Source organism: Leuciscus leuciscus (assembly GCF_965113295.1).
Source record: "Leuciscus leuciscus genome assembly, chromosome: 4".
Taxonomy (NCBI): Eukaryota; Metazoa; Chordata; class Actinopteri; order Cypriniformes; family Leuciscidae; genus Leuciscus; species Leuciscus leuciscus.
In genome coordinates, this window is record NC_138728.1 from 26,267,204 (window position 1) to 26,294,387 (window position 27,184).

General features: G+C 42.4%; 1 protein-coding gene and 1 long non-coding RNA gene across 3 annotated transcripts in view; one reads left to right on the top strand and one right to left on the bottom strand.

Moving 5' to 3' along the window:
• The window catches only part of LOC309496318 (protein phosphatase 1H-like), a gene marked incomplete at both ends in the record, with an annotated part of 153,642 nt that overhangs the window by 95,872 nt on the left and 30,586 nt on the right, over positions 1 to 27,184 (bottom strand). The gene's annotated exons all lie outside the window — the stretch shown is intronic.
• LOC309496325 lies at positions 7,760 to 10,260 on the top strand. 2 transcript variants are annotated; one of them, XR_014205112.1, is made up of 5 exons: positions 7,760 to 8,454; positions 9,543 to 9,608; positions 9,704 to 9,775; positions 9,933 to 10,007; positions 10,102 to 10,260. It is a non-coding gene; the product is annotated as an uncharacterized lncRNA (long non-coding RNA). The 2 variants fall into 2 exon arrangements; XR_014205111.1 differs by having other exon boundaries at positions 9,543 to 9,775.

Below are 27,184 nucleotides of genomic sequence, written 5' to 3' on the forward strand. Positions count from 1 at the left end.
TAAATCCAGAGGACCTGGGGCCTCATTTATAAAACTTTGCGTAGGATTTGCGTCAGAAGTGGCGTACGGGTGAAACATAGGACGTGCGTACGCACAGAAATATTCGGATTTATAAAACCGTGCGCACGCACATCCTACGCAGTTTTCCCTTAATAAATCACAATCAATTCTAAATGTAGCGCAACTTTTGCGGCTTCATGTCACGCCCATAGTTTCCCATAAATAGTCCGTGAAACGCTCTCTCTCGTACTTATATGCGCCCTGTCAAGCGCAGTCAGTCATTCTATTCTACATCACTCATCGATCAAATAAGGCTTTGGCGGCCGCCAAAAAAAATCAATGCAGGAAAACCCCTGGATTGGTTATATAACGTTGGATAGAATGATGGCCATCGCGTATCAGTACACATAAGGTACACACTGTGAAGCAATTTGCAAAAGTTTTTTAGAGAAATGAAAACAGGTCGACGAATCGACGCGCATATTTTGCGTCGACGTATTTTTTGCGTCGACGTCATCGATGACTTCGACGCGTTGTCCCAGCCCTACAGAACATATTTTGCAAATATGTTTTAATTTGCATTTCTGTTGTAATCTTCGTTTGATTTTGTTTGTTTTACACTGCAGATCGATCAAACGGGTGTTCATGTAGGCTGTTAATTGTAAGACTTGCTTTGTGAAGTCTTCATGTTATTTATGAGAGGCAGTATTGCCATTTCTTTTACACAACGGTCTACAGTTTCACACACTTTCACGTGTTTCTTCCATCTTCCGACGGTGCCGCCATTTCTCATTTCACCCGTTTTTGTGCATACGCCTGGGTCAGATTTTGCGTGAAGGACCGCACATTTTCACGTCAAGTTTGCTTTTTATAAATACCGATTATTGCGTAGAGAGCGGTGTACGCCTTCTTTTGTGTGTACGCAACGTTTATAAATGAGGCCCCAGAACTGTGCATGTGTGACATAGGCGCACTTCTCTGAGGCAAAGTCTTCCTCATTATACAGCGATCACAATTTTTACAGTATGCTTCCACTTCTTTCATCCTAGGCCAGAAAAAACGGTCTCTCACGAGCGCATACGTTTTCTCAAAACCTAAATGTCCATTTTTGTCATGCAAAGACTCCAAAACAGAACTGCGGAGAGCAGTGGGAAGCACAAACTGCGGAGAGCAGTGGGAAGCACAAACTGCCTGTATTTTTGATTACTTTTCCTCTTGACCACCCGGTATAGCAAACCTTGATCCACTTCCAGACTTTTCCATTTTTTCTTCAAGGCCTTGAGGTCAACATGGTCCAATTGAACACTTCCAGATAATTGCTTCTGACTAACTGCTAGCCTAACTTTACTCAGGCAAGGGTCATTCCCCTGAGCCTCCCTCAACTCATTGAAGTTTAAATTCCTCAGCTCATCCTGAGTGTAAAGGAAACAACTTTTCCAGCAGCTCGAAACACTTCACTCTCAGGATAACACAACTCGGGTAATACCCAGGGGGCAAAACACCTGTTTTTTAGGAAATCAGACATGGGCTGCTGTAAAAGGTTGTCATATAAAAATTAAATCTATGATGTCTGAGGATCACAACCTGGGTGGACAACCCGGTCAACAAGCTGCTGGAAACTTGTAATTAGGGTCAAAACAATGCTACCTCAAATTCTGCTTTAACTCCCCGGAATCACCCAAACATGCTAAAAAGGTTTAATTATATTCATGAATCCTGAGCCATATCTCCCTGATACTTTATGCTAGAAACAAACTGAGCACACCTTTCAAAAGAGTGGAAGATAAGCTGTCATCTGATGCATTGATTGTACATGTAATGAATGTAAGAGTTAACAATGCCTCTTATAGTCCAGGCAAAGTAACTCATTTTGGAGCCAAAAATAGAACTAATTGTAAAATAATTTTTTTCAGCTTAGATCATTTCTATGAGGTGTCCAGAACAACATACTAAAAGTCCTAAGAAATCCTAGTTGAGGAAATGTTAAATTCTCATCAATCCGAGATGTGCCAATAAGGCCAGGCAACAATACACCCCAATAGGGCTATTTTTTTTCCTTTACTCCTATCAAAATGAAACTTTACACAATGAAAGTACCCATGAAAAGTACAACATTTTGTATTACAAGTTTCTTTGAAAATGAATTTGAATATGCAAATTAGCTATACACTAATCAAATATAGGCTACCCAAAATACAACCAAATAGGCTTAATTTCTTCCTTTACTCCTACCACAATAAAACTTTACACAATGAAAGTCTACAAGAAAAGTAAAACATTTTGTATTAGAAGTTTCTTTGAAAATGAATTTAAATATGCAAATGAGCAATATACTAATCGAATATGCCCAAAATACACCCTAATGGACTTATTTTTTCCTTTACTCCTATCACAATCAAACCTCACACAGTGAAAGTATACATGAAAAGTAACATTTTTGTTTTACAAGTTTCTTTGAAAAATCTATTTTAAATATGCAAATGAGCTCAACACTAGGCCTAATTGACTTATGGCCAAGAATACAAAGTGGGAGAGAGGCCGCACTATGCTTAAATATATATTTTTTTTATTTGCAAATAAAAATAAAAATATATTTAAGCATAGTGCGGCCATAGTGCGGCCTCTCTCCCACTTTATGTATTCTAATTATCTAGGCCAGCACTCTTAAAGTTGACAAGTATACACATTGAGTGAAACCTGCTCCTATCCACATTTACTTATGGCCAAGAAAACAAAGTCACAAGTAGAAAAAACAGGGACCAAATAACTAACACATTCATGTCCATTCAGTAAGTTAACCAATGCATAAACAGTCACTTGACACACTTATCTGGGTTACTTGCCATAAAAAGACTTATATTGACCTTAAGAATTGATTGCACAATCTTGCCTCCAGGTGCTTTCTAAATTCTTTTTTTTCCTTTTTTTTTCGAACAAGCCTTACCTAATGACATTCCCCACAGATAACATCAGAAGAAAGTCAGAATAGCCATCTTAGTCATTAGTAACGTGGTGAGATTAAATTTTGGGCTGGTAGATTTACAAATGATTGGTATTGTTGGTAAGATTACGAGATTACAGGCAGAAGTCATTCTTACCAACTAAACGATTCACTCTCACACAGAAGACAGATGAAAAACCAGATAGACACACTTTTCAGATCAGTGAGCTGGTCGATAGGAATTACGTTTGTGAAATCTAACGTAGCACGGCGTTCGTGGCTCGACTAGTCGAGACTGTTTTCCAAGATGACTCCACCCTGTAAACGCGTAATGTACTGTCTTTATAAAGTATCTTCTTATTAAACTGTCTGTACACTTACAAAGTTCTCAATGCTTCGGTTTGCATGTAGGGACCCTCATTATGCTACCGTGTTAGTGTGAGGCTATTTTGAGCCTTGTTAGTGGTATTAACTAGCGATTTACTTTTACTTACTCTGTGCCCCATATACTAGCGTTATAAGCTAATCTGTTTTTAGAGAAAAAACTCTTTACATTCGATTTTCATGAAAACGCATCCCAGGGAACGATCGACTCGGTAACCATGTGTTAATTACCCCTAGGTTCATTTTTCACCGGAATTGTCCTTTAACATATTTCCTCAACTAGGATTTCTTAGGACTTTTAATATGTTGTTCTGGACACCTAATAGAAATTATCTAAGCTGAAAAAAATTATTTTACAATTAGTCTGTCGTAAAACACTACTTTGCCTGGACTATTAATTAATTGGGTGATTCCGGGGAGTTAAAGCAGAATTTGACGTAGCCTTGTTTTGACCCTAATTACAAGTTTCCAGCAGCTTGTTGACCGGGTTGTCCACCCAGGTTGTGATCCTCAGACATCATAGATTTCATTTTTATATGACAACCTTTTACAGCAGCCCATGTCTGCTAAACCCCCTTTGCCCCCTGGGTATAAGTAAACATTTTGCTGATGTACTACAGCTGACTCAATGGCACCTTGTCACTTGATCCTTTGCTTCCACAGATTGGCAGAGAGTACGTAATCCGGAAGATGGAACTTCCTCCCACGTTTCTTCAGCTCCAGGACTGAAATGAGGCCGTCTCGACAGAAAGTCTGCATCGATGTTTATCAATCCCCGTCTGTACTTCAAGCTGAACTGGTACGTTGACAGAGCTGCTAGCCATCTGTGACCTGTAGCGTCTAACTTAGCCAAAGTCAGAATGTAAGGCAGGGGATTGTTGTCCATTCTGACTTCGAAAGTTACTCCATAAAGATAGTCATGCAGCTTGTCAACTACCGCCCACTTCAATGCCAAGAATTCCAGCTTATGTGCTGGGTAATTCCTTTCAGAGGTAGAAAGACTTCTACTAATGAATGCCACTGGGCGCAATCCTTCAGGATGTTGTTGATAGAGCACGCCACCCAGTCCATCCATACTGGCGTCAACGTGTAACACATAAGGTAGTTCAAGGTCGGCAAACACTACCACCGGGGATTGCTTCAAACGGAGTTTTAGATCCTGAAAAGCCACCTCACAACTGGCATCCCATCGAGAACCAAATGGATCTGAGGGCATGAAGAGCCCATCAGTAGCAGGCTTCTTGAGGTTCTCCTTTCCCTGGCGTTTTTGTGGATAACCCTTAACAACTGGTTGAGGGGTCTGCACAAACTAGAGTACCCTTTCACAAACCGTCGATAGTAGCCACAAAAACCCAGAAAGGATCTCAATTGGGTAACTGTCTGCGGTCTGGGCCAATTCACAACTGCTTCCACCTTAGACTGATCAGTGGCGATTCCATCTTGTGACACTATGTGCCCAACATAAGTCTAGGGGCTGGGTACCGAGTTCGATACTTTTTAGGTACCGACCGAATTGCCTCGATACTATCGAGTATCGAAAAATGACTTGTTCGGTACCAGATTTCGATACCTAAGGGGTTAACCCGTCAACGTCAGTGCTCAAACAAATACATATGAAATGCACAACGACACACATAAAGTCGCTCACGCACATACACGCAAACTCTACACACACGAGACGCGCGGAACTCTCCGCGCACATACTCATGAGACGTGCGCGCACGCACAAACTCTCCACGCGCATACTTATATGAGACGCGAGCACACATAAACTCGCGCACATACTCAATGAGACGCGAGCGCACATACTCAATGAGACGCGAGCACACACACACAAACTCTCCGCGCACATATTCATATGAGACGCGAGCACACACACATAATACCTTAAAGATGTGGAAAAGTCGATTAAAAGTGTGGGCACATTTCTCCAGGCTCGATGCCAACAGCACGCAATGCAGTATTTGCGGTAAAATAATTGCTGCAAAGACTGGTACCACGACAAATATGATGAAGACCTTGACAGTGCACGGAGTAAACATAATAATAATAATACTCATAATAAACGCAGTCTTTTCTTTATCAGCTTCCTCCATGGGAATCTGATAATACCCACTTCGCAAATCAAGTACACTGAGCCATTTGCTCCCGGCCAAACTATGGAGTGCATCTTCAACCCTAGAGACTGTGTATTGATCAGGTATAGTTCGTCTGTTCAATTTCCTGTAGTCAACACACATTCGCGCTTTGCCTGATTTCTTACGCACTACCACGATAGGAGAGGCATAAGGGCTTCTGGATTCAGAGATGATACCACATTTCTGAAATTCCATCAGATGGTTTCGCACGTCTTGCAAATCAGCAGGAGGCAAACGGCGAGAACGTTGACGAAAAGGAGTTGATCAGTAGTGTTGTTTTTGGCAGCCTGTTTTAATTTTAGTTTTAGTCTAGTCTTTGTGTCAAGCTGTCGTTTTAGTTTTTATTAGTTTTAGTCACGTTCATACTCTTTTTAGTCTAGTCAAGTTTTAGTCGACGAAAACTGATGACATTTTAGTCTAGTTTTAGTCAACGAAAACTGATGACATTTTAGTCTAGTTTTAGTCAATGAAAATTGTATTTTAGTCCCTTTTTAGTAATGCAATTCTATTTAACCCAGTCAATATAGAATTTCAAACAAGGTTATCTTATTATATTTTGTATATTTAGGGCTGTGACGGTGGCAGTTTTTTTTAACACCGCGGTGGTAATGGACCAACTACCGGCGGTGGTGGGGTTATAAAAAAACAAAACAAAAAAAAAAACTCGTTTTATATTTCCACACAAAGACGCCTGATACCACTCTGCTCTCTGAGAGGGATGTGGGACACGAGCAGGAAAGAGACCATCGATCTCTTTAAATGATAACTTCGTGTTTTTTACTTGATGTAAATTGGTCTGAAGAGCGAATTTTATCCTCCACAAGGGCGAGATATTTAGGCTATGTTTGAGATTGCGCTGCCAGAGAAAGTGAAACTAAAAATCACCCGCGCGTGTGAAGCGCGCTTTACAACTAAACTTGACGCGCCCTATGTCTAATATAACAAGCACAAACTGTGTTAAAAAGAATTTGACATGCAAGTACAAATGTAGGCTATCTGTCCTACAGCGTTGTTCTACTTTACCACAGTAAATACGAATATAATAGGCCTAATTAAAAGCGAACCAATGAAGAAACGTTTATAATCCCTTTAGAAAATGGGTGAGACGTGAGTGAAGAATTGGGAAAAGAAACAAGATTCTATGCAGGGATGAGTCACGATTTTTGGATATTCGATTAGTTTATTTAATTATAGAATATCGAATAGGTTGTGCGATTATTCTCTAAAATAAAATCTCCATGTTCTGGTGCTGATGCGGTGACGAGTTCATGTAACCAGAGACGCTGCCAATAACGCACATAACAGCTGTCACAAAGAACCGGCAAAAGTAATGATTATGAATGTGTCAAATATATCAATGAGACATTTTAATAGAATAACTAATGGAGTAATATTGTTAAATTCGCTGATAATCGGGTGACCAGATCGCAAACCAGAATTTAAACCCGACAAAGCTATGGGTTCACGCACAATTCTCTCATTCTTCGTGACGTTATAACATCTCGTCTCGTCTCGTTTTGGTCAACGAAAATGAAGAAGTTTTATTTTGTAAACCACATTTAGTCTCGTTTTTATTCGTCAACAATATTGCATTATACATGTATTTTAGTCATCGTCACATGACCAGCATTTACGTCTCGTCTCGTCTCGTTTTCGTCAGGTGATAACGGTTCGTTGACGACAATATTTCGTCATAATTTTCGTTGACGAAAGCAACACTAGATCAGTAAGCCGTATTTAATGCCTAGTACACTCTTTGAACGCCCAACATCCCATTCGTGACAAGAAAATACATCACGCCTTTCCATCAATTTTTCACACAACTGCTGCTTTGCGTCCTCAGGTATAGGCGAATTCCCAAAGTCAAATGAGGCAGGAGTTAGCGTATCGGACAACTGACTTCCGGCTAATGCAGGCTGAGGTACAATATCGACAAGATAAAGATGAGTAATTGGTGTGCCACTATTCAGATGCACATCTTTAGTGGACATGTTCCTCACGGTAACAGTCATGATGCGATTAGATACCACAGACACAGACTGCACTTCAGGTCTCACTAGCAAATCATCTGAAACACTATTGTCATCTGGCTGGTTTATCAGGACATGCACATCTGTAGATTTAGAAAAAAAATTTGGTTTACCCTGAATTTGACATGACTCTCCAGGCCCTACAACAATCGGTTTATGTTGTGTAAACCACACAGTACCATGCCTCACAATCATCAGGTGAGCCATCGGACTTCTAAATATTCTCATAGACTTCTCGAACTACAGGATGTATGGACAAGAGTAGTATTAACATATAATATGTGTCACTTTTGGGTTGATTTATGACCCCTTTGATTGATTTATGACCCTAGTGTCACTAGTGATTGACAGGGAATCCATGTGTCAAGAAAACAGGGTCTCTGATTTACAGTGTCAAGCTAGCTGAGATTTGCGTCCTGATTGACATGTGACCGCGATGTCACATGTCCACCCGTGATGATGTCCGGTTGGGAGGATATTTTAAAAGACAAAAAACAGATCAAACAGACGTGTCTCTGATTTACAGTGCCAAACTATCTGGCCATTTGTTGATTGGTACCTGGCTCCTTCCAGTCTGATGGGGATAAACTGTTTGTCTGGAGAGGATGCGGGATGTGTGAGCGCTATTATCTGTGGTGTTAGGTGTGTATGTAAATGGCGTTGTAAGGGAACAGCCTACATTTAACACTTTTGACCATCCATGTGGCCTGTATAAAAATGGGTTCACTTCATCAGTAATCTAAGCAAGCAGTTCGCGTCTGCGTCTCTGTCGCGTTCTCAAACTACTATTTTCCACGCTGCATTTCGTTATTGGAAACGTGTGCGTAGGTCACAAGAAGATGGACGCCTGTCTTAACAGTAAGTGTTTTTTATTTTTATTATTTAGTAATATTGTTAAGAAACTTTATTTATACGAGTCACTGTTCTATTGCGTTACTTAAACAGGTTCTCTGCGCTTCAGGTGATGTCAAGTCAAGTCAAGTCAAGTTTATTTGTATAGCGCTTTTCACAATACAGATTGTATCAAAGCAGCTTCACAGTATTAAATTTAAATAATACAACAAAGTTTGTTTCAAGAGGAATTTATTGATTGATAAAATTAAATTAAATATCCCCAAAATATCCCCAACTGAGCAAGCCAAAGGCAACAGTGGCAAGGAACCGAAAAACTCCATCAAGTGACCTAATGGTGTCCTAAAACTCCATCAGGTGACCTAATGGAGAAAAAAAACCTTGGGAGAACCCAGGCTCAGTCGGGGGCCAGTTCTCCTCTGGCATTTATGAGCTAGAGGCCGGATTGTAGTTTGAACTGTGGGATTATATGAATGCCTGGCTGAAGAGATGCGACTTTAATCTAGTTTTAAACTGGGACAGCGAGTCTGAGCAACGAACAGTATCAGGAAGACTATTCCAGAGTTTTGGAGCCAAATGTGAAAATGCTCTCCCTCCTTTGGTGGTTCTGAATATCCTAGGTATGACCAAAAGCCTTGAATTTAGTGATCTTAAAGAGCGCGATGGATTGTAGGGCGACAGAAGATCCGTTAAATAGACAGGAGCTAAGCCGTTTAGGGCTTTATAAGTCAGTAGCAATACCTTGTAATTAATACGGAGCTTTATAGGTAACCAATGCAGTGATGATAAAATCGGTGTTATATGATCATATTTTCTTGATCTCGTAAGAACTCTAGCGGCGGCATTTTGGACTAACTGTAGCTTGTTTATTGAGGATGCAGGACAACCAGCTAATAAGGCATTACAGTAATCCAGTCTCGAGGTCATGAATGCATGAACTAACTTTTCTGCATCAGAAACTGATAGCATATTACGTAGCTTAGCAATGTTTCTAAGGTGGAAAAAGGCTGTTTTTGTAACATATGAAATATGATTTTCAAAAGACAGGTTGCAATCGAGTATCACACCCAGGTCTTTTACTGTAGCGGATAAAGTAACAGGACATCCTATGATGTTAAAGTTGTATTGTGCGAGGTTTTGTGGGCGGTTTTTTGAACCGATAAGTATTACCTCTGTCTTGTCTGGATTTAATAAAAGAAGATGTGACTGATATGAGTCTTTTCGATATCGTTGAGGAGCTTAATTTCCTGAATCAAGCGAGTGGTACGTAATAATTACGTTTTATGTTTAAATGTTGCTATTGTTTGTATGTTTGTATGTGTGTGCGTGTGATGCATAATCGTTTTTTTATAAACCAGGAGGAGATCCGAATCGGAGGTCTAGCACTGTACAGGCGCCTTCGCGAGAGAGCGCGGACGTCCTTGTGCATCGTAAGTGTTGGTGTATTCTGCTTCCTAAAACTGAACCGTATGCGTTGCGTGTGTGTGTGTGTGTGTGAACACATATGCTTCAGATATTGTATTGTGCGTAAGAAAAAATATCGTATCTTCTTTGTATCTCACTCTCTCTCTCTATCTTTTTTACCAGCCCGACCGAAACGGGAAACTGTCGCAGCATTAGTACATGCAGCCCCGCGAGACAATGTGTGCATTCCACCAATCAGTAAGTGTTGGTATTTCGACATTATCGACCAGTATAATATTTGCTATTACGGCCTGATGATTTTAGTTTAAAACTACCTTATGTGTATTTCCAGAAGGCTTATCAAACATTGTGAACCGTATTGGTGCGTCTGAATCCACTAATGCTACGGAGAAGACTAGTTCGCGTGGAATAGAAGCAAAACCGAAAAACAGACTAAGCTGCTGTGGACATCGCACCAAAAGCAAAAGTACCAGCTGATTTCAAACCACAGACATCATCCCCAAGACGATCTGCTGCTAAAAGTATGTGATCAAACAAAGCTGTTGGATTGATTTCTGTTTATACTAAATCAGATGCAAATAATGTAGCAGAGTATGATAATGTTTTTATTTGGATGTAATAGAGAGAGAGTCCCGTGTGTGTGTGTGTGTGTGTGTGTGTGTGTGTGTGTGTGTGTGTGTGTGTGTGGATGTGCACGTAGGCCTATACAACCTAACATTGCGTTACTTTAAAACTGTTGTTGACATGCATGTTGTTTAAAAAAACGTGAACTTGCATATCTCTTAGAGTATGCTTTTAGCCTATCTTTTTAACTTACTGTAGTGGAGAACAATGTCTAAAAGTGTAGACATCTCTTCTCAAACACCTTTATAAATAGGCATGTTGAAAAAATATATATATATATCATCTTTTAATGCATAAAATATACTATTTTTATTTTATCCCATCTTTTTTCTCAACAGATGTGGTCGTGGATGACAATGCAGTTCCCGATATAAATGACGTTCAGAGCTGGAGTGATGGTCTGATAGAATCGTGGGACGACTGTGTATTTACACCCGAACCCGAAACACAGCGACGTGTTCCATCCAGCGAGAGCGTAGTGGCTGTGGAAGAATCCGACCATGAACAGCTGCCTTCAAATCAGGAGGCTTTCAGACGGGAATCACAACCCAAAATAGACATTCAACACATATTCGGACTGATACAGGAGGCTGTCAACACCACATTGAACAACATCGAGGTACGATTAAACAAAACCCTTAACGAACGCCTTAATGGTTTTGAGAGACGCTTAGATGCTTATGAGAAAAAGCATGATGTTTGTGAATGTTCTACGAAAGCAGTGCTAGAACAGCAGGGTATTTGGATTAAACAAGTCTTAGCAGTGCAACGATTGCATAGGGGTGATAACCAAAAAGAAGCCCAAGGTCAAAGTCTGATGGTGGATCTGTTAAAACAGGTTGTGTTCATGCTTAAAAAGAATCACCGATGAGTTGTGATTAGTTGCGTATTATTTTAATTTTATTTTTGTGTGTTTTACTTTTTTTCTTTTACACAATGTGTTTTTTTTCTTTTACCGTGTGTAATTTCAGACTGGTTGTATAGCTGTTGATTAGGTAGTTTTTCTTTCTTTCTTTTTTCACTGGTTTTATTTTCTGTAGTTTCAAGTGTACAACCTACCTATTGTTTAAATAAAAAACAAAACAAAATTGTTTTAAAATGGCCAAACGTTGTCGGGAGTCAGATGATTTTGATCAGGATCGGGTAGCGAGGTTTAGACGAGATGATGGTAGTGTGGTACCCCTTGATCCGTGCAATAACACAGAAACATTGCGTTATTTAATACAGACAATGGAGGAAATTAATAGGCCTAAGTCTACAACAGACACATTGCTAGAATTATTAACCATTATGAGCTCGATGTCAGATGAAGATCCAGAACTAAATTCTGATTTTGAACATTTAGTGAATACACTGCAGTCAGGAGAGGTGTCTGAACCTACTCCAGAACCAAATTCTGATTTTGAACATTTTGTAACCCCCCAGCAGTCAGGAGAGGTATCTGAACCTACTCCAGAACCAAATTCTGATTTTGAACATTTTGTAACTCCCCAGCAGTCAGGAGGAGGGATGTGTACACAGTCACAACCCACACTCAACCCCGATGCACCCAACATGGGTCTCACACGTGGCGATATAGAATCACTTGTAAGAGAGGGCGGTGATGTGAGTGGGTACACTGTACTGCCACGAACTAGGTTCAATGGTCTGGAAATCCACAGGCTTATAAATCTGCGGGAGATATCTTCTACAGATTTAGCAGCCTACACCATGTTTTTACATGACACACTTTCTGAAATAGTGGCGTTTTCCAGACTGTTAGGTGGAGATGGTAGTTTAATCAGCATCACCTTGAGGGGCCCGAGTTTGACATCAGATGTTAGTACACTTTTGTCAGGTGGCAATGGTTACAGTGTAGATCTATTTATAAACGAGCTTGAAAAAATAATGCAGAGCAACTCTGATGTACAGTTTGATGAGAGATTGAATTTAAGAGTGTCGATAGCAAGAAGTAAACATGGCGGTGCTTATCGAAAGTTATGTGACCATGCCCACAACGAAGTGATTGGCAAAAACAGACTTAATCTGTTCTGCCCCACGAACGTTTCAAACAACCTTTGTTTTGCAATCTGCCTGGCACATTTCCTAAACCCTCAGAAACCGCACGCAGAGCTAGAGTCTGTAGCATCTTCATTGCAGAAGTCAGCTGGATATGCTGATCAACACAAGATAGCATTTAATGACATCAGACAGTTTGAACGCATTCTCAATGTTAAAATAGTTGTCTTCTATCGGTCTGATACGGGTGTTTTGGAGAAGTATACAAACACTGACGATCCGCATTCTAAAACAGTGTTTTTGTACCTGCATGACAATCATTATTTTATGATTAAAAACCTACGCGCATTTATTGGGACACCATATGTGTGTGAGTTTTGCTACCAAGGATTCACATGTAGGAGAGATCACAGATGTCGGTACGTCTGTGATGTCTGTAATGACAACGGTCAGAAATCTTGGAGTAACGTTTGATGACCAGCTGACCTTCACAGATCACATTTCAAAGACAGCTCGATCATGCAGGTTTGCACTGCACAACATCAGGAAGATCAGGCCTTTCCTAACTGAGCATGCAACACAACTTATCGTCCAGGCCCTGGTCATCTCTAGGCTTGACTACTGCAATGCCCTTCTGGCTGGACTCCCAGCATGTGCGACCAAACCCCTACAGATGATCCAGAATGCTGCAGCTCGTCTTGTCTTCAACGAGCCCAAGAGGGCCCACGTCACTCCTCTGTTCATCTCTCTGCACTGGCTACCTCTAGCTGCTCGCATCAAGTTCAAGGCACTGACGCTTGCTTACAGAACTATCACAGGCTCAGCTCCCTCCTACTTTCACTCACTCCTACGAGTCTACATCCCTACCAGACACCTACGATCGGTCAACGAGCGACGTCTCGTGGTTCCATCACAGAAAGCCACAAAATCACTTTCCAGAACATTCTCATTTACAGTTCCATGCTGGTGGAACGCTCTCCCCACCCTCATCCGGAATGCAGAATCCCTGACAACATTCAAAAAACAGCTGAAAACCAATCTCTTCCGTGAGCACTTAACCTAAAAAAAAAAAAAAAAAAAAAAAAAAAAAATCCTTTCCCTTTGAAACATCACTTATCAGGCTTATGCTACTCTGAATAATACCAGAACTTCGTATTTTGAGCACTTCCTGCGTTGTTGTTGCTTTTGCCTCTTTATGATGACTCGCTGAACTTAGTCCTAATTTGTAAGTCGCTTTGGATAAGGGCGTCTGCTAAATGACTAAATGTAAATGTAAATGTAAATGACCCAGAATGTCATAAACAACCCAAAAAGCCAAAACATTGCAACGACTGTCTGCGCTACTGTAAGTCTGACAACTGTTTTGAGATGCATAAAAAACCACCTCAAGGTATGCAATACGCGCAGTGTGATGTCACCAAATATTGCGGAAAATGTAATAGACGTTACCATGTCAGCGGCACTAAACCCAGACCTCATAAATGCCCTGCAGATCGTTGTGTGCACTGTGGTGAGAGTTTGGTTACCGATGGTGTGCATCAATGTTTTATCCAGCCGGTTAAGGCAGAGATGCCAAACGATCGTTACATTTTCTACGATTTTGAGACCCGTTATGAAAACGGAAGGCACATCGCCAATTTCGTATGCGCTATTACGTTTGCTGGAGAAGAATTCGTGGCCGAAGGACCTGATTGTGTGGATCGCCTCGTTAAAAAATTCAGACAGCCTCGTTACAGTAATTACACATGGATTGCGCATAACGCAGCAGGGTTTGATAATTTCATCCTTTTGGAATACTTTACTAAGAAGGGGTTTGCCCCTAAAATTACGATGCAAGGCTGTCGTCTAATCTTAATGTATGACGCTGTATTCAAACAGCGGTTTATTGATTCATACTCCTTCATACCCATGCGGCTGGCCAAGACACCTGCTGCATTTAATCTGACTAACGCTGAGAAGGGGTATTTCCCGCATCACTTTAACCGCGTTGAAAATGACAACTACATAGGTCCGTACCCTGACAAGGAATTTTACGGGTACGCGGCAATGTCGAGCCAAGACAGAGAGGCGTTTGATAACTGGTACAGTACCATTTCAGACAAAATGTTCGATTTTAAAAAAGAACTGGCGATTTATGGTAAAAACGACGTTGTTCTGCTGAGGGACGTATGTATGAAGTATCACGATGAATTCATTCTGTGTACAGGCCTTGATCCGTTTAATTACACTACATTGGCTGCCACATGTATGGCTACGTATAAAACACGCTTCATCCCTAAAGACACAATAGCGCTAACACGCAACTGTGCGTACATCAACCAGAACAAGACATATTCAAACATTTCAATTGAATGGCTTGAATATATCCGAACAACACGGTCCATAGATGTTCAACATGCTCTAAACCGTGGTGAGGTGTCATTTGGAAAATACTATGTGGATGGTTTTTATGGCAAGGGTACCGTGAAAAAAGCATTCGAATTTCTTGGGTGTTTTTTTCATGGTTGCGAACGTTGTCATAACCCTAATGATCTCAATCCGTTATCAAAAGTACCTTATGGTATTCTGAAAAGACAATGTGATGACAAGCTTGAAATTTTGGAGCGTGCGTACGGTCTTCAGGTTGAGGTGGTTTGGGAGTGTGATTGGGTCCGTGCTAAACAGACCGACATAGCAGTGATGGACTTCATGGCTACTTACAATCACCCTGAAAGATTGAAACCACGTGAAGCTTTATTCGGGGGTCGAACTAATGCGTTAAAACTGTACCACAAAGTCGCGGAGGGCGAGCGTATTAAGTATGTCTATCCCTACTGCCAGGCGCGAAAATGCTACCCAATTGGTCACCCTGAAATAATATACAAGGATTTTCAAAACCTTGAAGATTATTATGGCCTCGTCAAGGCTACGGTCCTTCCGCCGCGGAAGCTGCTTCATCCTGTATTGCCTTATAGGACTGGGGGCAAGTTAATGTTTCCACTTTGTAGGTCCTGTGCTGAACAACAAAACCAGACACATCCGTGTGTACACACAGATGAGGAAAGGGCTATTCACGGTTGTTGGGTTAGCATCGAGCTGTTAAAAGCAATTGAGAAGGGTTATGAAGTGACAAAAATTGATGAGGTCTGGCATTTCCCCCAACGATCTGAAACATTGTTTTGTGATTATGTTAAAACATTTTTACAGTTCAAACAGGAGAGTTCAGGTTTTCCAAAAGATGTTGTGACTGACGACGACAAAGAATCTTATGTTAGAGATTACTTTGAGAAAGAAGGGATTAAGCTGAATCTGGACAAGATTGAGTTTAATGCCGCACGCAGATCCATTATGAAACTCGTTCTTAATTCATTGTGGGGCCGGTTCTCTATGCGCGAACAGCTACCGACAACTGAAATACTTACAGACCCTGAACAGTTTGCCCGACACATTTTTGGCGTTGAGTATGACGTCAAGCATTTCTCATTTGTGTCAGACACCGTTGCGATCGTTCAGTGGTCTTACGCAGATGGGAAAGGAGCTCAGACTCGTGACATTAATGTGTTTCTCGGGGCTTTTACGACAGCGCACGCACGGTTGGAACTTTATGATCTTATGGACAGGTTGGGGGACAGACTGATTTATTGCGATACCGATAGCGTTGTGTACATATCTAAAGACGGTGAATACGAACCCCCACTAGGTGTGGTGAAATAACAGGGGGATGCAAGATGCAAGTAAAAGTCAGTTTATTATAAATAGTCAGATGTAGACACAGGTCGGGGACAAACACTCAGGTGGCGATGAAGCAGGGACGAGATGGCGATCCGGTGGTGGTGCGGTGATCTGCGTGCTCGAGTGACAAACCAGGAACCGTGGAACATCCAGACGACACGAAGAAACTGACGAAATCCAGACGAAGAACTTTTGCAGACGAGGCACAGGAACAGGACACACACCGAGGAACAACCACAACGATCTGACAACATGAGAGGGAAATTACTGGGCATATAAAGGGAACTGGGATTGATGACAGCTGGAGACACTAATCAACACAACGAGTAACCACGCCCACACAATAACGCTCACACAGACACATCAGCATGAGACAGCCGATTCATGAACCGTGACAGTACCCCCCTCCCTAGGAACGCCTCCTGGCGTTCCCAGACAACCTTACCTGTCGATTGTAATCATCGATAAGGGAGTGATCCAAAATGTCTCTAGCAGGTACCCAACTTCTCTCCTCCGGACCGTAACCCTCCCAGTCCACCAAGTACTGAAATCCGCGTCCCCTCCGTCTTGAGTCCAGAATGCGATGTACCGAATATGTAGGTTCCCCATCTACGAGTCGCGGCGGGGGGGGAACCGGGGCAGGCGGATTAATGTGAGAATAAAACACGGGCTTGACTTTAGACACATGTAAGACGGGGTGAATTCTCCTGTACGCAGGAGGAAGTTTGAGTCGGACTGTCACCGGACTAATAATTTTGGTGACAGGAAACGGGCCAATGAATTTGGGAGCTAACTTGTTAGACACGGAGCGGAGCGGAATATTCTTGGTAGAAAGCCACACTTTTTGACCCACGACGTAAACGGGAGGCTTTGACCGGTGGCGGTCGGCCTTGGCCTTCATGCGCCCCCCTGCTTGGAGTAGAGTCTCCCGGGCTCTAGTCCAAGTACGGCGGCACCTCTGGACGAATGCGTGAGCGGAGGGGACCGCGACCTCGGATTCCAGACTCGGAAAAATTGGTGGCTGGTAACCTAAACTACACTTAAATGGCGAGAGGCCCGTGGATGACACTGGAAACGAATTGTGGGCGTACTCCACCATAGAAAGCTGTTGGCTCCAGGACGACGGATTCTTGGCAACCAAACATCGCAACATTCTCTCCAGGTCCTGATTGGCTCGTTCAGACTGGCCATTGCTCTGGGGATGATAGCCCGAGGACAGACTGACCGTGGCCCCCAGTAACTTACAAAATTCTCGCCAAAATTTGGATACGAATTGGGAACCTCTGTCAGAGACCACGTCCATCGGGAGGCCATGTAACCGAAAGACGTGATCTATGACCGTGACCGCTGTCTCCTTGGCTGAAGGTAATTTGGGCAAGGGGATGAAATGTGCCGCCTTCGAGAACCGGTCCACTACGGTTAAAACAACCGTCATGCCATTGGAGGGCGGGAGGGCGGTGACAAAATCTAGAGCAATATGGGACCAGGGTCTCGAAGGGACAGGCAGCGGTCGAAGTAACCCATCTGGGGGTTGGTTAGATGTCTTACCAGTGGCACAGACTGAACAAGCCAACACAAAATCGTGAATGTCGCGAGCCATTAATGGCCACCAGAATCGTTGCTTAACTAAAAAACTGGTACGAGTCACTCCTGGATGACAAGCCACGTTGGAGCAATGACCCCATCGAATAACGTCGGACCGTAACCCCTCCGGAACAAACAAACGACCCGGTGGGCAACCAGGCGGAGGCGTTACCCCTTCTAGGGCTGTCTTGACCCTCGATTCGACCTCCCATACCAGAGTGGAGATGACAACTTTCTCAGGTAAAATACACTCGGGAGTCACCGGGCGTTCGGATGGATCAAAAATACGAGACAAAGAGTCGGGTTTGATGTTTTTGGAACCCGGGCGGTACGAGAGAACAAAATCAAAACGTCCGAAAAAAAGAGCCCACCGAGCCTGCCTGGAGTTGAGTCTTTTAGCAGATCTGATGTATTCAAGATTCTTATGATCGGTCCAAACGATAAAGGGTAACCCCGAGCCCTCTAACCAATGACGCCACTCCTCCAACGCTAACTTGACTGCCAACAACTCTCTGTTACCAATGTCATAATTACGTTCGGCAGGCGAAAGTCGATGAGAAAAAAAACGCGCAGGGATGCAACTTGTCGTCTGAGGAAGCGCGTTGTGAAAGCACTGCTCCTACTCCCACCTCTGACGCGTCGACCTCCACCACGAACTGACGTGTGGGATCAGGGGTGACAAGAATGGGAGCCGAAACGAAGCGACTTTTGAGGTTGGTGAACACTGCCTCGGCAGTGTTCGACCACCTGAACGTCGTTCGGGGGGAGGTCAAGGCAGTCAGAGGTGCGACTAGTTGGCTGAAATTGCGAATGAAACGCCGGTAAAAATTGGCGAACCCCAGAAACCGCTGTAGGGCCTTACGGGAATCTGGACTTGGCCAATCTACCACAGCCTTCACCTTGTCAGGATCCATGCGCACTCCCTCAGAGGAGATGATGTACCCTAGGAAGGGAACAGACTGTGCATGAAACGCGCATTTCTCCGCCTTGACAAAAAGCCCATTCTCTAATAATCTCTGGAGCACTCGTCTGACGTGTTGAACGTGTTCCTGGAGAGACGAAGAAAAAATCAATATGTCATCCAGGTAAACATAAATGAACTGATCTACCATGTCTCTCAACACGTCATTAACGAGTGCCTGGAAAACCGCTGGGCTGTTGGAAACCCCGAAATGCATAACCAAATATTCAAAGTGGCCCCTAGGGGTATTAAAAGCGGTTTTCCATTCATCCCCCTTCCTGATGCGAACCAAATGATATGCATTACGTAAGTCCAGTTTCGTGAAAATCGATGCTCCCTGCAACCTCTCGAAAGCTGAAGACATCAACGGCAAAGGATAAGAATTCTTTACCGTGATGTTGTTCAGCTCTCGGTAATCAATGCAAGGTCGCAGAGAACCATCCTTCTTTCCAACGAAAAAGAACCCCGCCCCCGCAGGAGAAGAGGAAGGCTGGATGAACCCAGAGGCTAGAGAATCAGAAATATATTTCTCCATGGCCTCCCTCTCGGGAACAGAAAGAGAGTAAAGTTTGCCCTTAGGCGGAGATTTACCTGGCAGTAGATCTATTGCACAGTCATAGGAACGATGCGGAGGGAGAGAAGCAGCACGAGACTTACTGAACACTTCCTTCAGGTCGAGGTACTCCGCGGGCACGTTAGACAAATCCGCTGCCTCACTCTGAAACACAGAACCAGACACAGAGGGACAGGCAGACACTAAACAGGACTCATGACAGTGGTTACTCCATGTGGAAACAGTGTTAGTGCACCAGTCGACACGGGGGTTGTGTCTGGACAGCCACGGGTGTCCCAAAACCACTGGTGCAAGTGGTGAGTCCATGAGTAGGAATGAAATGAGTTCTGTGTGATTGCCAGAAGTGATGAGGGTGATGCTTTCAGTAGAATGTGTAATCCGGGGAAGTTCTTGACCATTGAGTGCGTTGACAGTAATCTGGTGCGAGAGGGGAGTGATGGGGATCTGAAGCTTAAGTGCCAGTTTGAAGTCCATGAAATGACCCTCCGCTCCCGAATCCAGTAGTGCGTTGGTGCAGTGCGTCGACGTTCGCCATCTCAGTCTTACCGGGAGGAGGGTCGATGATGGTGATGAGGTCTTCTCGGCGGAGATCCCACCCGATAGTAGCCTCATACTTACTACCGGGGCTTGCTCTTTTACCGGGCAGGAGTGGATGAAATGGCCCGCCCGGCCACAGTATAGACAGAGTCCTTGGGATCTCCGCCTTTCCCTCTCCTCCCGGGAAAGCCGAGCTCTCCCCACCTGCATGGGCTCGAGGTCGAATGCGGGGCTGACTGCGCTCACACCACCGGGCTGGTGGTCCTCAGTGCTGGGCTGTGGACGGCTGGGACGCGCCAATCTGGTCACACGATTCAGTCGAGCGTCTACTCTCAGAGCAAGTTCCACCAGTCCATTAAGTGTCTCTGGTAAGTCCATGGCATAAATCTCTCTTTGAACACGGTCAGCCAGCCCATGCAGGAACATATCCCACTGCGCCTCCTCGTTCCAACGGCACTCTGTGGCCAGGGTGCGGAACCGGATGGAAAAGTCCGCCACCGAGCCATCTCCCTGTCGCAGTTCGGCGAGTAATCTGGCCGCCTCCTTACCCGCCACTGCACGATCGAACACTCTCTTCATCTCTTCGGTGAGTGCCTGGAACGAGGTGCAGCAGTCGTCCTTGTTCTCCCACACCACCGTTCCCCAAAGCGCTGCTCTCCCTGACAGCAGGGTTAAAACAAATGCCACTTTAGCCTGTTCGCTCTGGAAAGTGCGTGGTTGTAAAGTGAAATGCATGGAACATCTCGTGAGGAACGCTCTGCAAAATTCGGGCTCGCCAGAATATCCCTCTGGTGTGGGTAGGCGTGGCTCTGGGCTCTCTGCTGCAGCCGGCGCTGGTGGTGGGGGAACGGGCGGCGTGGGGGGCGCAGTGGGAGTCCGTAAAAGTTGTACCTGTTGGGTGAGCTCGGACACCTGCTTCACGAGTGCTTGCACCGCACGACCTGTGCCCGAGATGCTCTCCTCTTGTTGGTCCATACGTGAGATACTGTGAGCGATGAATTCGTTGAGCTGGGAAGTGCTTGCTGCATCCATGGTCTGGTCAGATCGTTCTGTGGTGAAATAACAGGAGGATGCAAGATGCAAGTAAAAGTCAGTTTATTATAAATAGTCAGATGTAGACACAGGTCGGGGACAAACACTCAGGTGGCGATGAAGCAGGGACGAGATGGCGATCCGGTGGTGGTGCGGTGATCTGCGTGCTCGAGTGACAAACCAGGAACCGTGGAACATCCAGACGACACGAAGAAACTGACGAAATCCAGACGAAGAACTTTTGCAGACGAGGCACAGGAACAGGACACACACCGAGGAACAACCACAACGATCTGACAACATGAGAGGGAAATTACTGGGCATATAAAGGGAACTGGGATTGATGACAGCTGGAGACACTAATCAACACAACGAGTAACCACACCCACACAATAACACTCACACAGACACATCAGCATGAGACAGCCGATTCATGAACCGTGACACTAGGCCCATACCTTGGCGACCTTACTGATGAAGTTGGGGACGAAGACCACATTGTTGAATTCTCTTCAAGTGGCCCTAAGAGTTACGGGTATCGTACTGCCAAGGGTAAGGTGTGTATGAAGGCCAAAGGCATCACTCTGAATGCAGTAAACTCTGAGGCCATCAGGCTAGAATCGTTAATAGGGCTTGTTGATCAGTATGTGAGGGGGCGGGGCGACAGAAATTATATTCTTGCACACGCCGACAGTATAGTGAGGAACAAAAAGCAGTTCACATTACACAACAAGTCAGTTGTGAAAAAATTCCAAGTTGTGTACAATAAGCGTGTTTTGCTACCTGACCTTACCACATTACCATATGGCTACTGACAACGTTTTTGGTCATCGAGGGGTGTTAGACACAGATGGTTTCGATTTCAGAATGCAACACCCATTTTCTGTGTGTTAAGTGGGCCTTCTAACTCAGGAAAAACATTTTTTGTAAAAATTTTGTTGGAAAATGCTAAAAGTGTAATTTCTAAAAATGTTGAAAACATTGTATACATTTATAATTGTTGGCAGTCTTTATATGACGAATTGTTGAAACTGTATGATATTAAATTTATTGAAGGTATCCCCCAGACTCTGAATGACGATCGTTTGTTTCCACCCGACAAGAATAATTTTGTGATTTTAGATGATGTTATGGATGATGCTAGTAACAATTCTGAAATCCAACGTTTATTCACGATGTGCACCACAAAAACCTGAGTGCTTTGTATATTGTACAAAACTTATTTTCTCAAGGTAAATCCAGCAGGACCATCAGTTTGAACACCAATTATCTAGTGCTGTTCAAAAACCCCAGAGACAATACACAAATCAATGTATTAGCACGCCAAATGTATCCCAGAAACACACAATTTTTTATGGAGTGTTATGAAAATGCGACCAGCATGCCTTTCGGGTACCTTTTGATTGACTTTAAAGCAAAAACACCAGAGCAGTACCGTCTCAGAACTGACATTCTGTCACAATATCCAGTTGTGTACATTCAGAAAAGAAAACTTTGACTTTGTTAGACAGGAATTTGAAAATGTCTGCAAGACTTTTAAGAAACCTGCCTCTTTTAAAATTGTTATTAAAAGCCACACCTAAACAAAGACGCGTTATTTTAGAGGCCGCTACAGACGAACTCGTTGTGTCGTTGTGTGAAGTAGCACTCAACGTAGTCCATGGTAATATTCCACTATCACCACAACAATATCAGAAACTAAAGAGAAAAAGAAACGAGATCAAGATTGTTGCAGATAAAAAGGTTGGCGTTAGACGTAAAAGACGGTTAATCAATCAACAAGGAGGATTTCTATTACCGTTGTTAAGCGTCGCAATTCCCTTTATAACCAGTTTAATTACATCTAAATAAGCTGGTGATGGAGTACGCTGAGAAGTTGTTTTTAATCCCGCAACACCAGCTGGATAAGCTGAAATCCTCTAACACCCGTGAGTCTATACAACATGTTGTGGAGAACAATTTGGATGCGACTATAAGAAATATATTGCAAAGGTCTGACATAGATCACCACGAAAAAGCTAAGATGTACACCGGTGTTTTACAGAGGTTTTTAACACTCACTAGACAGGGGGATAGGGAATCCGCTAAATTAACATTAAGTCTACCACAGCCTGACAGCATTGTAAAAGAAGACCCACCCCCAACAGATCGCGTTACTGGCCGCAATGGTTTAGATGATTTTGCAGAAGAGATTTTAAAGAATATTCCACAGAGGAGTGTGAAAAATGTCCGTTACATTTTAGATAAAATGTCTAAAACAAAAGATATTACATCGTGGACTGAGTCGGGAGAGTTTGTGTTTAAAGGCAGAACAATACCTGGTTCACACATGCTTGACTTAATTAAAAGCGTTACGGCTCCACAGAAGATTGCTGAAGAGAGGAGACCTGGTGGGTGGGACGAGTTTCTGGAGGCTTTTGCTAGTTTAAATATGCCACACTCTGTGGTACCAAACAACTATGTCAGACATGCAATTAACTCTTTCAAAACCAAATCGACCCCAACTGTAACCGATTTACCTAGGAAGAGTAAAAAACGGAAATTGCATCCGAGCACACCGATACATTCAAGACATCCAGAAGACCTCATATCACCCAGTCTAGACCAGAGTCAATGGTTAAGTTTTTAATCCCACAGTTTGTGTGTAGCCTGTTGTTGTTGTTGTTTTTTTGAGAACTTATGACATGTATTGTTGAATATGATGTGTGTGTTTAATAAAAAGAGTTTAATCCTCTGAGGTCGGAAAACGCGCCCCGCGTTTTGCTGGATTTTCTTCACATTGTAGTACAATAAACTTAAATTACTCCGTCATTTATGGTTATACAGAAAAAAGAAATATAAAAAAAGAATCTGTGATATTTCTACTTTTGTATGTGTCCACTTACAATCAAATCAAAACATTGTGCTTTTGTAAAATAAAGAAAATAAACAGGGTGTGCGTTCTGCCTCTCCGTCGCGGTGAACTTTTTTTTCTTGAGCACGTCTATAAACTGAAACAAAACTCAGCGAATCCTTCTCACACATTTATGAGCCATACACCTTTATACACATTTAAGTGTGTACTTTTAAATGATCGGATTCAAACTGAAAACAAATATTCTCTGTTTAAGTAATTTGTATAAAACCAACAGGATGTCCAGTATCTCAAACGCTTGCTAATTACTTTTAATTCGGCCACGCCCACTCGCGCAAAAGAGATTCACATGCAAATCTCCACATGGAACGCGAACGCCCTCGTTACCTCAAACACAAAACACCAAAACACTTCACAAGTCTCTGCTTTTCGTCGAGTTTGGAAGACGCGCTGTGAGCTTACATTGGATTTACATCAGAAGAAGAAGAACGCGATTTGAAGACAAGAAAGATGTAAGGTAAGAAATTCTTACTTATTAGTTTAGGGTATTGTTGCATAAACTTCACATTGCAGTTGAACTGTTGCTAGATATATGGTGAATATTATACTATTTAGACCCGTGTTTACTGTTAAATACTGTTTGTGGATATCTGCTCAAGCATAGATATGTATGACCATAATGTTTAATATTTTGGAGCGCGATGGCGTTTGAATGTATCATATTTTGGAGCGCGCTGTGGGTTTGAGTATCATATTTTGGAGCGCGCTGTGGGTTTGAATGTATCATATTTTGGAGCGCGATTGCGTTTGAAAGGAAAAATGCACCAAACATTAGGCTTTATGTTTTTACTATTATCTCATTTCATATCATCATAACGAATGGAAACATTTGAAGTAACATAAGATAATCAATATATTTTTCTCTAGCATTGTTACTGAAATCTTTTGGAAGATTTATAGGCTGCTTTGTAAAATAAAATTATTTTATGCAGTACTGCACATAGCTTATGCCTACAAGGCACAACAAATATGGTGTTCTTTATATTATATATTGTTGGAAACATTTGTGTGTGTGTGTGTGTGTGTGTGTGTGTGTGTGTGTGTGTGTGTGTGTGTGTGTGTATTCTGTGAATTTTAAAAAGCAATTTTAACCAGAAAAATCTCAAATGTATTCCCAAAATCGTGCAGGCCTAGTTTCTCTTGATACCAGTATGTTCACTTTTTTCTTTTCTTTCAGGGACCAGATGCAACTGAGTCCTGCTGACTTCAACATTCACATGAGTCTCTGTACATGAACATGGTAAAAAAAAAAAAGTGAAAATCAAACACCTTGGAAATGGTATGTACAATGTTTTTAGGAATGGCACAAAGGTCTCTGTCTTTGGATCATTGTTTTCAATGTGCTCTTTTGTCATTTGTATTTTTGGATTGTGTTGTGTTGTAAATAAATCCAAACAATCTAAAAGCCATTCTTTTTTAAATCTCCTCATTCTTTGTGCAAGGTTGCTCTGAATGACAGGGCCTGATCGCTCCTAATAGGGCAGTTAGGGGAGTGTCTTTGTCTTTCTCAGGTGTTAAAAGCTTACATATTCATGAGATGATCACGCCTCTTCGAATATGGCTTTGTCACACAAAACACGTCTTAGAAATTTTAAATCAATATATTGTCTTATCTGAATGAGCAGTTAGGGTGATTTTCACATAGTTTTGGAGCAAATATTCTAGGCTACGTCATACAATTTTCAAAAGTCTTGTGAAGAAATAATCAGTATGGGTTTCATGGCCTTATTTCAGTGAGAATTTTTTATTTTATTTTCACAAACCACGCATAAATGTCATTATCTCAAAACTACAAACTTTTACATACATGCTGCTGATATATTATTGTAGCAGAGTTTGTGCTGAATACAGTGTAATTAGACTTAAGCCATGAAAATGTCACTAGTAACAGAAAAAAACACAAATGTCAGAGCATGTCAGAACACCTCCAGGCCCAGAAAACAGCTCAGACCTCAGAGGGTTAAATAAGGGGTTAACATTGCGAGGTTTGGTATCTCCATATAGGTTATGTAGCACCACAGATTCGTTTTCTTTTCCCACATCAATCGGTCTCATCTTGATGCTTCTGTGATAGCTCACATTGTATCCTTGTGTAATGTCTTGAAGTATGTCGATGTAACGTTTGGAGTTTATAGCTGTTAAATATCTCCACATTCTTCCTTTTAAGGTTCTATTAAACCGCTCGATAACACACGCCTTTAATTCTGTGTCTGTTGCAAAATGGTTAATATTGTACTTTTTTGTCACATTTTGAAAGTGTTTGTTAAAAAACTCCTTTCCTTTATCTGTCTGTAATTTCTGTGGTACACGACCTTCTTTCAGTATGGATTCAAAAGCTTTAGAGACCTCTACGCCACTCTTGTTTTTTAATGCACGGGTCCATGCGTACTTACTAAACAAATCGATACATGTCAACAGAAAGTGGTTGTTGTCATTTACCTTGGCATATGCTGACATATCTACTAGATCGGCTTGGAACTGCATATCAATACCATAGACAAAAACCCGATTCCTTTTATATTTTAGTGGTGCACTTCTGTGTAGTGTATATGCATCCTCGCCAGCGAGCCAGTCTGAAACTTCTTTATCGGTTAAACGAACCCCCGTCTTTTTTAAAACAGCTTCTTTTAAACGTTTTTTACCCCCTAAAGAACCTGGGTTAGAAGGTGTGTAGTAAATCTTTTTCATTTCTTCTGACATATTGACACTTCACGCTCCACAAAAGAATAACACAGGTGGTTTAAGTGTTTCAGGTTTTATTTCTTAAACATTAAAAGGATACAAAAGGTATCATACAGCATCAATGTAGTGTAGAAATTTTATACACATCACAATGTTTTTCTCAAGAATGTAATCAACCAATGTTTCAACAATTTCACATACATCAGTCTGATTGTTTCTTGTCAAAATGTCTACACATACATCCGATACATATGTACACAAGCACAACATATCAGCTATTCTAATAAAGCTACCACATTCAGTCATCAGGTCTAAAACTTTTCTGATGGTTACACAAACTGGATCACCAGTATTAACGCATAATCGCATCATATCTGACCATTCATTTGACACATTTCTTACAACAGACATTAGTTTCTTAAAGTTTGTAAAACGTTTGGCATCAACACCACATCTGTTTACAGTAACCGATACATTGGTACATTCATTAATGTAGTTGTACAACAAGGTGGTCATCTCACATCTAATACGTTGTTTAAGTAGACACTTGGCCAGTCCAGTTGCAAAACAAGTGTTCCCCATGCTGTTATCACAAACAGTCAACTTGGACAATACCTTTCCAGCTGTCCACAGCGTCATAGACAATTTGTTCACTGCTGCCGTCCACAACTTTCTCTCTGACTTCGCGAAGCTTCTCCACAATGAAAACCTCGTCACGCAGTTCGTGTAAAATAGCATCCACTGACCCCTGAATCCTCTGGGGGTGAACCCTTAAACCACAAAGGCTCAATGCTTGA